We start from the raw sequence: 13,534 nt of genomic DNA, 5'->3' as shown, positions 1-13,534 counted from the left end.
AATTTTAATAACAATCTTTATTTTAGCTGTTTGTTACAATTAACTGACTAATAGTTTATTACAAATGTTATTAAATGTATACAATTGCTGACTTATGTTTTTCGTACTATTTCTTAAACCATCATTTACTTACTAGGACTTTTTTCCTGTCCTGATCAAGGCAAGGAAGGGGGGATATCCGGTTAACAACGGATCCTCACTCCTCCATGGCACATGATCACACTCTGATGTTTTTTAAAAAGGCCCATGTTTGCTATGCTCCTAAATTTGTATTGTTAAATTGACTTCCTGGGTTACTTAGATTTCGTTCAATATTTCCATATATTTCATACAAACTCATGAGAAGGTCAACCAGCTGCCTTTATGATAGAATACATTGTCTATGATTAAAATATAATTACATTTATAATCAAGTCTTAGACAAAAGACATGATACAATCAATATCGATTCTTCCAATTAGTACATTGGTGATATTTTTATTTTCATACTTAGATCAGACATATGATGTAAAAATAAAAAAGATATTCCTATACATCTGCCTATCTTCAGCATATACGTATTTTACTAAACTAATTAGAATGATGTATTTTATTGTTGTAAATGAAATTTATGGAGATAACGAACAGTATTTACGCTCAAACGTCCACTAAACAAAATAAATGCTGGAGCAAAAACAGACTTCTATAACTTCAGAGGTTTGATCGGATGCCAATTACATGTAGGAGTAATGAACAAGAAACATCAAGGTTCAGTGTTAAAGTATATAAAGAAATAACATTTGAAATCATTTTTACTGCAAAAGACACAAAGAGGCATTGTTGATGATATTATTTTATAGATTTTGTAAATCCTCTTCTTTCAAATATATAACTTCACATACAGTACAGCATCACCTACAGAAGTAGTGAATAAAAAGTCAATAAAATTCAAATCTATTTACGTGTAAATATGTATGTGACTTTGAAGTTAACATGCATTTAAATATTTACTTCTTTAAGGTCATCAACCAGAAATAATAGTTATTTGAAGACATATCTCGTTGATATTGTGGGAATAATTTATATATGTACAGGTTATGATATTGACAAAGTGATGAAAACGTGACGGAGTATGATTTCTTCTTCTCTTTTTAGCCCACCTGAGCCGAAAGCTCAAGTGAGTTTTTCTGATCAAAATTTGTCTCTTATCCGTCATTGTTGTTGTTGTTAACTTTTCACATTTTCGACTTCTTTTCAAGAACCACAGGCGAATTTAAACCAAACTTGGCACAATGTATCCTTAGGTAAAGGGCATTCAATTTTGTTCAAATGAAGGGCCACGCCCTTATCCAAGGCGAGATAATTCAGAAATAATGAAAATTTGATGGTATGTTTTTAAAAATCTTCTCAAGAACCACTGTGCCAGGAAAGTTGAAACTAAGAGGGAACCATCTTCACGTAGTGTAGATTCAAGTTTGTTCAAATCATGAGCCCTGGGTGTAGGGCGGGGCTTCAATGGCCGATCAAAGTTTTACATAGAAATATCTAGGATAATTCTTTTAAAATATTCTTCTCAAAAATAGGAAAGGCATGAATGATCATATTTTTAATGAAGCATCCTCAGGTAGTGGACATTCATTCAACATTGAATACAAGTTTTACATAGAAACATGCAGAAAAAATCTTGAGAATTTTTTTTTTCAAGAATAGAAAAGCCATGATTAGTCCTATTCATATGAAAGAATTCTCGGGTAGTGTAGATTCAATTTTGTTCCAGGCATGACCCCTGGCCGTAGAGTGGGGCCACAATGTACATGTAAGTTCAAATGTAAAGTCTTAAGGCAATAAAGCCACAGGTAGTCAAAGATATATGCAAACATCCTTCGTAAGGATAGATTCAAGTTTGTTCAAATCATACCCTCTCCCTTTTTAGGATTGGTTGGGACCACTTTTGGGTTTAAACTTTTCAATAATAAACTGATTTCTGCTTTTTTTCCTAGCCAAATTGCTCAGGCCCATGAGCCTCTTGTTTGATTTGGTATTGGTGCGCGTTATTTGAAATGATTGTAAAAAATGTCAGGGAATGAATTAAGTTATAAGAATCAGTTTCATATCCACGTTTCAATTGATTTCATATCTGTGACTCTATAAAATCAACAATTATTGAACAAATTATTTATTGCAGAAATCATAAAAAATAATTGAAAGAGAGTTCTAGAGATAAACGCTGATAAACAAAATCCATACACAATCATTTGCACATATACATTCACTGACTAAATATTTACGTAAGTATTGAGCATTAAGAAAAGCAGAAAATTGTATTCTTAAGACATGTTATGAAGAAACGGTACAGGAAAATGATGAATGGATTGTAAATATCAAAACAGAACTGGATAGATTAGGACTAAAGTCCTTGATGAATACAAATTATGATGATAAATATGTTACTAAACTTATTGATCAGAGAATGAAAGATATTTACATCTAAGAATTAAGATCAGAAATCGACAAAATGCCAAAAGCTAATTTGTACAAATATCTTACAGATACATGTACACATTGCCTCCAATATTACCTTAATAAACCTTTAAGTGCTAAAAATCGAGAAATAATTTCAAAGTTTAGGATGTCTGATCACAACTTATAAATTGAAAGGCGTAGATACACAAATACCAATAGAAATGACAGAAAATGCATATTGTGTACTCTAAATGAAATAGAGGATGAATTTCATCTAATTTTACAATGTCCAACATATGAAAATTTAAGGAATGAATATATTAAAAAATATTATTATCAAAATAGTACTGTATATAAATTAATACAATTACTAAGTGTTCAAAATGTAGGGGAATTAAGAGGTCTGGGGAATTTTTTAAGAGAAGCTTGTCATTTACGAGAAAGTAAAATAAATTTATTATAATAATGAGTATGTATAGATATGTACATTTAATAATGCTTGTGTAAATACATTGTAATATATGTTTACATGGCAAATAAGTATATTGTATGTAACTACTATATTAATCTGATGTATCTGCTGATACAAGGAATAAAGGAATTGAATTGAATTGAGCACGAGACTGATATGTACATGTATTTCTTTATTTCTAGAAATATATATTTTGATATTTTAAACATCAAAGAAAAAGTCGTTAAAAATCTAATTACTGTTTATCACAAAAAATCACGCTATTAGACGAGAACAGAATACTGCACGTGCTACTATACTGCTTATTAACAAGCGATAATTAGTCCGCTCTGCATTCTGTTATTAACTTTGCGCTCCATTTATTTTATTTTGATTTAATAAATAAAGAGAATGAAATGCGTGCTTTACAAACAACATTCCAATGAAGATTTCCAAAACACGTTTCTTAATGCACGATCACAAACAATTAAAACAGCATATGACTGAGTCTTATATATGCACGATCTAGCACGTTACACGAACCATCACGCACCTTACTTAGTACATGTACACGAACGATCGTACACAACTGGTTTGTCCTCAATAATGTTGCAGCCGCTAGCGCTGTAACATTAAAATTTTCACGGATTTGTCCATTCACCGGATCATGACTCAGGAACACACTGCGGATGTGACTGGTCGGCAGAAGTTTCTCAAACCATTTCTTTTCTTATTAAAATCAAAACTATATAATTGTGCAGGCCAAACATACTGTTCTGCACAACTTAGATATTTATGCCCCCTTTTCAGATAGTACTGTATTGTTCTATGATCCGTTGATTATAAATAACTTGTTTTTATTCAAATAAAAAACAACAACATAAAAGTCGAAGATTGATATACATTAACCAGTGTTCAAGACAATTTTACATAAACCCATAACCTTTCAAATCATATTTTTGTTTAGCTTTGTTTAGGTCACAGTCCTAGCCCCTCTTTCCTGAAACATATTGAGAATATATTATTCGTGGATAGATACTTGCAGACAGTTTGATTCTGACTGCACGAACCTACATTAATTTTATTGAACAACAACGTATGATTCAAACATTCCAATACTTAAACCCTGAAAAAATTAGGGCTGGGCAATAATATCGATATTTCAATATATTGCAATACAATGACAAAAATGTATCGCAATACGATGTTGTAATATCGATATATTGGCAATATGCTTAGATCAAGGAATTTTGTCATTAAATATAAAAATGGACTTATGAAAGTTTATTATTAAGCCAAACATTAAGACAGAAGTTGTTCTGTGGGAACATTTTAGTGCATTGCTAAAATGAAATCAACAAGATTTTTTTTCGTGTCGGTAACTTATCTTAATTATGTACATTCTGCATGTAAATTATAATAAATATAGTAAGAAAATGCCATTTTATTACATTGGAAATATTGCAATACATATAACAATACAGTTTAAAATATCGCAATATATCGCAATACGAAATCTCCAGCCAATACCCAGCCCTAGAAAAAATCTTATAAGATACAATTGTACTTTGTATTAATATGACTATGTATATATTCCTTTAAAAGAAAAGAAAAGAAACATTATGACATTATTTAAATACAATTTGATTTAAGAAGTTCAAGAAGTTATCTCAGTATACATACAGGGAAAATAAACTTATTATATCTAGTCAGATCAACAAAAGAGATTCAGTTCAGTAATTGTTTTAACTTAAAAGTTATATTCACACCGACTGTAAAATGTCATTGTCAATATCAATTTAATGAAATTAAAGTAGGATCATTGAACTATACTTTAAACAGATATATTATTCAATTAAAATCATTAAATAAATGTTCCACCATTTTTATAATTAAAATTTCATCACTGTTTTTCATTACATTTATTTACGTATATGAACACATATGCATAGAACTACGACACAATCCTACTAAACCTGTAATTTTAAACGTATGTGTCCACCAAAATTTAAATAAATCCTGATTTACAAGTCAAGTGTTTGAAGTTAAAAAAAACCAAATTGTCAAGCATAATTATGTGATCCTTGGCAGAAAATTGATATTTTTTAAAGATGGTTTTGTTGGTTGTTTTTAATAATACGTTTAATATCATCACAGTGATTAAGTCTCAAGTTTCCATTATAATTTCTGTCAATTATCAAAAACCGTCTATTTCAAATGTATGCAAAAATGTCATGCAAAATAGTACATTTGTTTACGTATTTGGAAATTTACATGGGAAAACCTGTGGATTTTACCTTCTTTATTTTTTTCCTTATGTGTGTGATGTATGGTATTAATAAATTTCAGACTTCAATATCTTTGAGAAGTATAATTATAATGAATATGCAATTTTAAGAATATCCGCGTTCTTTTGTTTATTATGTAAACACATTTATACCTATATTGACATGTTGATTAATGCACATAATCTAGTAATTGGTTTGTTCATTTAATAAATGTCCCAGATGATGGATAAATCTGCATATTTATTTCACTCAGGTTTTAAATCGAAAATAAAAATACCGATTGGTCAATTTTAAATCTAGATTTAAATAAAAGGCCGCCTCAATAACTCTGTATGATCAATCTGCAATCCTCGTCACAATGGGCAAAGTGTTGGCTGTTTTGATACTCCTTGTTTGTTTGCTTAGCGTAATTCATGGTAAGTTTTACATCGATCTGATTAATTTGTACATTTAAAAAATCATTTCATAATTATACGTTATATCCGTGACACTTTATTTTCGTGAAATACATGTAGTCATTGACTCTAGATAAGTGAGACAAAATTTTCAGAATTTCAATTTTGCCCTATATAATTGTAAGGAATACTATAATTATACGCAAAAAATTTAATTTTTGCGAGCATAACCTTTCGCGTAATAACGTTAAAATGAAGTTGTCACGAAGAAAAAAAATATTTACAGTAATGTGTTTGATAACAACAGAGTACTGTTCATTTCTTACATGAGTTTCATTTTTTTTCTTTTTATAATGAATGGAAAATAAATCACAGAAGAAACTAGATGCTGTCATGAGACAGTAATACCAACACTAAGGTGTTTGCCTATAAATAGGCAAGAAAAAGTCAAAATAATTGTATAATTTACATGTATTCATCAAATTGAGTCTGAAATTCTCAGACCCTGTGACCAATAACTCAGAACCTCTTATATTTATTCTATACATGCTTAATTCAATATATACCAGTCTGAAGTCTATTAATGATGTAAATTCATGCGCGGATCTGTCCGGGGGGGGGGTCAGGCCCCCCCCCTGGAATTTACAAGGTTAAAAAATGTATATACTAAAATAAGGAAAAAAGTTACAATAGACCCCCCCCCCTTGGAAAACACAGACCCCCCTGGTAAACACGAATATGTGTAAAATGGGTATGAAAAGTTAAAGATTTGAGGCAATAGAAGTCACCACTACCCCCCCCCCTCACACACACACACACACACACACACCTACGATATAGGTTTTTGACGTTTGGTGAGTTTTACTTTAGGTTTTTTTTTTTTGATTGTCAAGAAATTTCTGGGATAGGATTTTTTTTGACTGAGGTAGAACACCCCTGGAAAAAATTTCTGGATCCGCGCCTGAAATTAGATTTTGATATATGTTTTGCTCATAAAAGGACCTTTTTAAATTTAATAATCCCCCCCCCCCCCCGACTCGACACCACAATCACACAGCACATACTTTTTGGAATAGGCTAGATGGAAAAGGTTTGTTAAATATCGTTTGTTATTAATTAATTTAAAATTTGTTCTTGTACTATACATGTTAACATGTAAATTTCTACATCACATCACGTTGCGTCACCCATTATCATAATTTTAGATTAAACACCATTTGGCACACCTCGGCCGATTCCCACTTTATCTGATAAGGTGACAGAATCGACGAAGGTTTGTCGAATGGAATTAGCACATGGCTGCAGTCTGGTGTGCATTGGATTAATTTATTTTGTGTTATAATTGGATTTATATTTCATGAAGTTGACGAGACACAGGCAGTCGGTAAGTAGAAGCTTTAAGTATAGTGGGGGGTAAAATACACCCAAACAATTAGGTTAAAGTTCAAAAAGGGTCAAAGATCATCGCATGCCACACTAGACGAATTTTATATTGTGAAGTTATCTCCCGTTGTTTTTTTGGGAGTAGGGAGGGGGGTTCACATCTCAGTCAAAAAATTCCAACCCAGAATTTCCTAACAAGCAGGAGAAAAAAAAACTGAAAACAAATAAACAAATAAAAAAACAATGATAGTGAGGTCGATGTTTTTTAAGTTAGGGGGAGGATGTCTAGAGTCATTTTTATTTGCTTCAGTATATAGTCTTGTTTAAATAACAAAGCAAATTCCAGAGGGGGGGGATGGGGGATTCCAATCTCCCTATCCACTTCCTGTCCCTGAAATAACAATCTATTTTGTGATTCCAATTAAATAGTATATATTTGTTTTCCATTTGACTAATTATTATACATATTTTGTTTCTTGTGTTTATATTATGTCTGTCTAGAAGGAGTTCAGGGAAGACGGGACTTTTTGCACAAAAAACGCCATTTTTAGACCCCCATCTGACCCCCCGAGGCAAAATCAAAATTCCGAAACTTTACTGCACATCTACATGACACCACCAACCATCTCCCAAAAGATGATTAGGCTACTGTGTAAAATGTAGGAGGAGTTCAGGGAAGAAAAGTGTGACAGATAGACTGACGGACGGACATGAGTAACAATAATATACCCCAACTTTCTTTCAAAAATAAACTTTCGAAAAAAGGAGAAAAAAAAACTGAAAACAAATAAACAAATGAAAAAACAATGATAGTGAGGTCGATGTTTTTTAAGTTAGGGGGAGGATGTCTAGAGTCATTTTTATTTGCTTCAGTATATAGTCTTGTTTAAATAACAAAGCAAATTCCAGAGGGGGGGGGATGGGGGATTCCAATCTCCCTATCCACTTCCTGTCCCTGAAATAACAATCTATTTTGTGATTCCAATTAAATAGTATATATTTGTTTTCCATTTGACTAATTATTATACATATTTTGTTTCTTGTGTTTATATTATGTCTGTCTAGAAGGAGTTCAGGGAAGACGGGACTTTTTGCACAAAAAACGCCATTTTTAGACCCCCCTGACCCCCCCCCCCCGGGGCAAAATCAAAATTCCGAAACTTTACTGCACATCTACATGACACCACCAACCATCTCCCAAAAGATGATTAGGCTACTGTGTAAAATGTAGGAGGAGTTCAGGGAAGAAAAGTGTGACAGACTGACGGACGGACATGAGTAACAATAATATACCCCAACTTTCTTTCAAAAATAAACTTTCGGAAAATTTGGTGACACATGTAAACGATGGATAAAAATGCTGAAACTAATAATTGAAATTAATTTCTAGCGCGATATTATGGCCATGGTAATCAGTGCTACGGATATTGTGACCAGTACACGAATTGTGGTTTTAACGGATACTGCGACTTCAGATATGGTTACAGTGGATTATGCTGTATATGTAAGTTTAAAATGTTGGAAACAACACTTAATTATTTCTCAGTCAATGAATTTTTGTTCTTATGGTGACTTTTTTTTTCTTCTTTTTATGTTTTGATTGTTTCATTTCATTTTCAGCTGTATACCATTGAACATTTTCTTTTGAATACCTTTTAAATACTTTTAGTGTTCGGAAAAATCTTATGCATGTATCTTTTTTCTATTTTAGATGGGGGAGGTCGGCGCTATTGAGAAGAGTGAGAAGGCACACAGTGAGCTGCTTTATTGATGATATGCTGACAAAGCCATAAAAATGTCTCAAGTAGACAAATCAAAATCATGAAATATATTCAATTCAGAACTTTGTTTTTTTAGTCTTATGTATACTGCTGTTTCGATGCAATCGGTGGAACAGATCCATTTAATACAAACAGCTGTTTGATTGAATATTGACTTGACACATGTATGTATTCAAAAGAACAGGACCCTATTCTGAAAAAAAATATGGCAAATTTTAAGAAAATTTCAAGATATATCTAAAAATAAAATACCACCTTCATAAGATTAAATGATTTAAAGTGGAATGCCACATGTACACCAACTTTTTATTTTATAGATCTTTGAGTCATCCATTTTGAACAATGGTTTCAGAATTGAGAAGTTGATATAAGCTCTTTATTTTCTATTAATTGTTTTTTTTGTATTTTTTATAGAAAATGAAAAAATTATAAATAAGTTGTTTTTTAGTTAAAAGTTTGCTGTAAATGAATGCATCATATGAATATATAAGTAAATTTGTAAAGAAAGGCTGGTTGAACTTTTTAATTTTTTTTTTATAAAAAATATTTATGAAAATAAATCACTTTATTTGTAAATGTTTTTTTAAACATAAAACTAGTCACAGCTGAGGACAACATGTTTGTCAATCATATTTTAAAAAGATATTGAAACGAAATTGAGAAATTTTAGAGAAATCAATATTGTTAATCTTTGGACCTTACCCGATCAAAATTAAACTGATCTCGAACCAATCGGAACTCCTCGGATGTTTCGCGAACTCAACAATAACATTGTTGAGTTTGCGAAACATTCGAGGAGTTCCGATTGGATCTCGAACAAAATTAACACAAAATGAATAAATTGCTAATTTTTTGCCTTTTCGTGTATTTACAATGAAAAAATATATTTTATTGTCAAGTTCAATAATGTTTTAACCCTTATTACACAAAATCAGACTAGTGTTCTTGGGAATATGTTTTTTATTTCCAATAATTGTACAATTATGGTTCGGATCGGTTTAATTTTGATCGGGATTGGCCACAATGAAAAAAAAAGTTGTGACTGGTTTAAAGATAATTTTAACCACAAGTTTAAAAATTATTAACAAATTATGTGTTTTTTATTTGAACAAATACTTTTTATTTCAAAATTTTTAATCTATAAGGCTTTTCTTTACATATTGTATTCCGTATTTATGTGAAGCATCATTTACAGCAAAAGTTTAACAAGAAAGCATCTAATTTGGGTAAAGAATTTTTTTGAAATTTTCTGTGAAAAATTACAAAAAAATTCATATAAAATAATTTAGAGCTAATGTCGGCCTTTCAGTGCTGGATCTATCGTTTAAAAAGGTTGACTCAGAGATCTATAAAATAAAAAGTTGGTGTGACATTCCTCCTTAATGAATCAATGACTTAGAAACGTAGGATAATTTATGCAACACGGACTTAAATCGCGGCATATCCAGCAAACTGTATAGTAAATACTTATTCATATTTCCATATCAATGTAAGATAAAATTGTAAGTTTAGATTTTCAAATATTGTCTTATATGACAAGTGACCTCGATCAAATGTAAGTTTCAAAAGTCCCCATCCACAGATGTCAGGAGCAAAAACAGACACTCCAGATCTACACGCATACCGTATAAGTGGAAATTTTAGTGAGACGAATTGTCCTTAAATATTTTCTTTTATTTTTTAGCGATAAGCAATTTTATCGATTTGATTTTAAAATGTTCACTAAAGAAGCTTTTACAAATAAAACACAATATATGATAATTTTTAGCGATATTAAATTTTATAGATCTCGGCACTCTCACAAATAATGCCCAAATTAAATCGCTAATAATTCTGATTATACGGTATTTGGCTTTCATAACTTATTATCTTTCTCCTGGCAAAATTAACATTCTGGTTAAATTATCAAGAAATCAACTCACTTAATTTTTTACGAATTATGACAGAAAAAAAAAATAAAGAAAGAATTATAATCATATAAACTAACAATACGGTATTAATTTTATTTCCATTGAAATTACAATAATATATCAACGTGGACATAAATTTCAAATGAGAGAAAATTTTGGAATTCTTATTTGTTTGTAAAATGAGGATCATCACTATTGGAAGTTACTTTCTTTTATGTTTATAGAATAATATGTAGGCATTTATTCTAAATTCTTTCATCATATCTGGAGAAAGTAAATAATGTTCTTTTATAACATGTACTCATTACATCGAAAAAGGAAGCAACTATAACTTCTTGCGATCAACGATATTACGATGTAGGGGCCATAGATGTAACGGTACATGAAGAGAAAATCGATGGACATCTATTCGATTTAGGGGTCGTATTCAGCTTTCCTTTTCTGTGCATGTCAGACCAAAATTGTCGGGTCCCCTTATATGTCAAAAGGAGAACCTTTATGATATAAATAGTGCTAACGTTCATACTTAAAGAATTTACCCATTAGAATTTCAGTATGTAAATAAATGTATTGAGCTACCAATTCGGCCGATTAGTTAACATGCATATGTACATTTACTCCCTTTAACATGTGAACAAATCAAAAGGAATTTTATGTAGAATTTTGTACAAAATCATAAAGTTTTCTCCACTAAAAGTACCAAAAACTGACCATTTAAGGTTCAAATTAAATGTCAGCAGATATACCAATGATAAAGCAACTAGGTTGTTGCAAAACCAATTCTCATAAGACTTCGAAGTTGTCCAGCATTTACACGCAATAATATTCAAGTCATGAGTATATTGTGACGAAATTAATTACAAGATATGAAACATTTTCAAGATTCCCTTGAGTCGAAGAAGCAGCTAAATTTGATAACTATCATCCTCTTAATTTTTCGAAGAGAAACGTTCTATAATGTATCGAAATAGTACTTGATAGTATTGTATTTGATACTATGTACATTGGGAAATAAATATTTTCATATTCTCTTTAAGTTTCGTTTGCACGTAGTTTTTAAATTCCTCATTTTGTATATCCACTATTTTCCGATCATGACAAGGAGTAGATGGACGACAGGGAATGTTCACTCCATCATGGCACTTGATCCCACCTTTAATGTTTTAGAGGGCCGTGCTTGATCTGCTCCTGATCTTACTGTTGAATGGATTTTTTCCGCTAGAATACTTTATTTCATGTCTCTTTAGTGATTGCACAATATAAGTACAAATTCTTTATTTTATTAAGTTTAATTCTCTTAAACTACTAACACCAAAATACCGACCAGTGATTTTTATTAATCCTCTTAAATGATTATAACATTTACACTCTACATACGTATGCATGTATGCTTTGTATCTAAATTACTATTTAGTATATGTATATGTATTTTTAAGAGGAATTTTCTATTATTGATCAATATAAGACAGTTTTAACTTAAGGGGGCCGACTATAGTTTTCATTGCGCAATATTTCGCGCATCATAGTAAAATGAAGCGTATTTACTGTTTAATGCAACTTTTTTCGCTTAATCATTTAATTTAAACAAAATAAAGAAATTATAGGTATAAAAATGTAATTACAATTTGATAAAACTTTTTTTTAACGGATTTTGCAATTGATAAGTTATTTGACTTCATTGCAGTGTGTTTTTGACGTTATTATGATTTGTAGCTCTTAAAGAAAGGGGTAATAAAAATATTATTAAAGAAAAAGTAATAAACATACGCTCTTGAAATTTAAAACATAGAAATTTGAGAATATCTCCAATATTTTTATCATTCTTTCATGTGAATCTATAGTGTAAGTCATATTTTGTAATACTCTATAAAAAATAGTAAAATTTGCTAATTTTTTGCATTTTGAGATGCCGCCTCTGAAAACAAGACGGTAGGATTTTGTGTTTCTTATATATATCGTATTATATAGTATTACTCATTAAATATTATAGTTTGAACAAAATTTCTATTGTATTTTTTAAATAATTTGCTTTAAAGTGCTAAAATTGGCCTTTTTCTATATAATCCTATAGTAAATGTACCTGTATTTTGAGACGGTCCCTCAAAAATACGTGGACGGTAGATTTTCCCCAAACTTTGCATGTACACTGAAGTTAATGTAAGTTATATATGGTATAATTTTTTTTTTTAAGAGTTTCGCTATTGTAGTTTTCCCATACTAAAACTATAGACGGCCCGTTAAAAACTAATTGAGAAATGTCTTGAACTTTCTTGGAAAATGAAATTTTTTTTCATTCATTAGAATAGGATTGAGGATAAAAAGTTAAAATGCTATATTATATTAAAGTATGTTTAGAAGTGAATAGAATGAGATAAACGATTATCTAGCAAATATCTGAAAACCATCTAATTTCTAGAAATATAATTTGGAGGAAAAAATAAGTTAGGTTTCAGTTTCAATATATAGAAGTAAAAGCTGAAAAACAAATACATGTAACACCATTGTTTTCCGAAGAATTTTTTGTGGAGCTCGAATTCAATTTTGCAAGTAGTAATCATACTTAAACTCTAAGCTTCTTTTCCAAGGAGGACATTTTCAAAAGCATGTCATTTTTGATATTTAAAACATCTTTTACAACAAAATTGAATATAAATGGCACTCTATTGACAATTATTGAAGTGCAAAATTATAGTTAACGGAAAATCACAAAAGATACTAGTAAATAACATCAATAAGTCAAAATTATTGATAAAATCGGCAAATACATCTCTCTTATCGCAAACAACCATCAATGCTTAGTATTTTAAATTTTGACAGATAAAAAGTACACAAAGTTGTCAAAACAGGATGTCCTGCTTACCCAGGATTAACAAATAATGAGGGA

The 13,534-nt window shown here is 30.5% G+C and overlaps 1 long non-coding RNA gene across 1 annotated transcript; it reads left to right on the top strand.

Annotated features, from left to right (window-relative positions):
• The first annotated feature begins 5,515 nt into the window (after positions 1-5,515).
• LOC134271394 (uncharacterized) lies at positions 5,516-8,802 on the top strand. Its single transcript, XR_009993016.1, has 3 exons — positions 5,516-5,597; positions 8,350-8,463; positions 8,671-8,802. It is a non-coding gene; the product is annotated as an uncharacterized LOC134271394 (long non-coding RNA).
• Positions 8,803-13,534: the final 4,732 nt, after the last annotated feature.

Source organism: Saccostrea cucullata, unplaced genomic scaffold (assembly GCF_032062105.1).
Source record: "Saccostrea cucullata isolate Sc308-1 unplaced genomic scaffold, CSIRO_AGI_Scuc_v1 ctg2606, whole genome shotgun sequence".
Lineage (NCBI taxonomy): Eukaryota > Metazoa > Mollusca > Bivalvia > Ostreida > Ostreidae > Saccostrea > Saccostrea cuccullata.
Note: the sequence above shows the minus strand (reverse complement) of the source record. Positions and strands in the feature narration are given on the sequence as shown.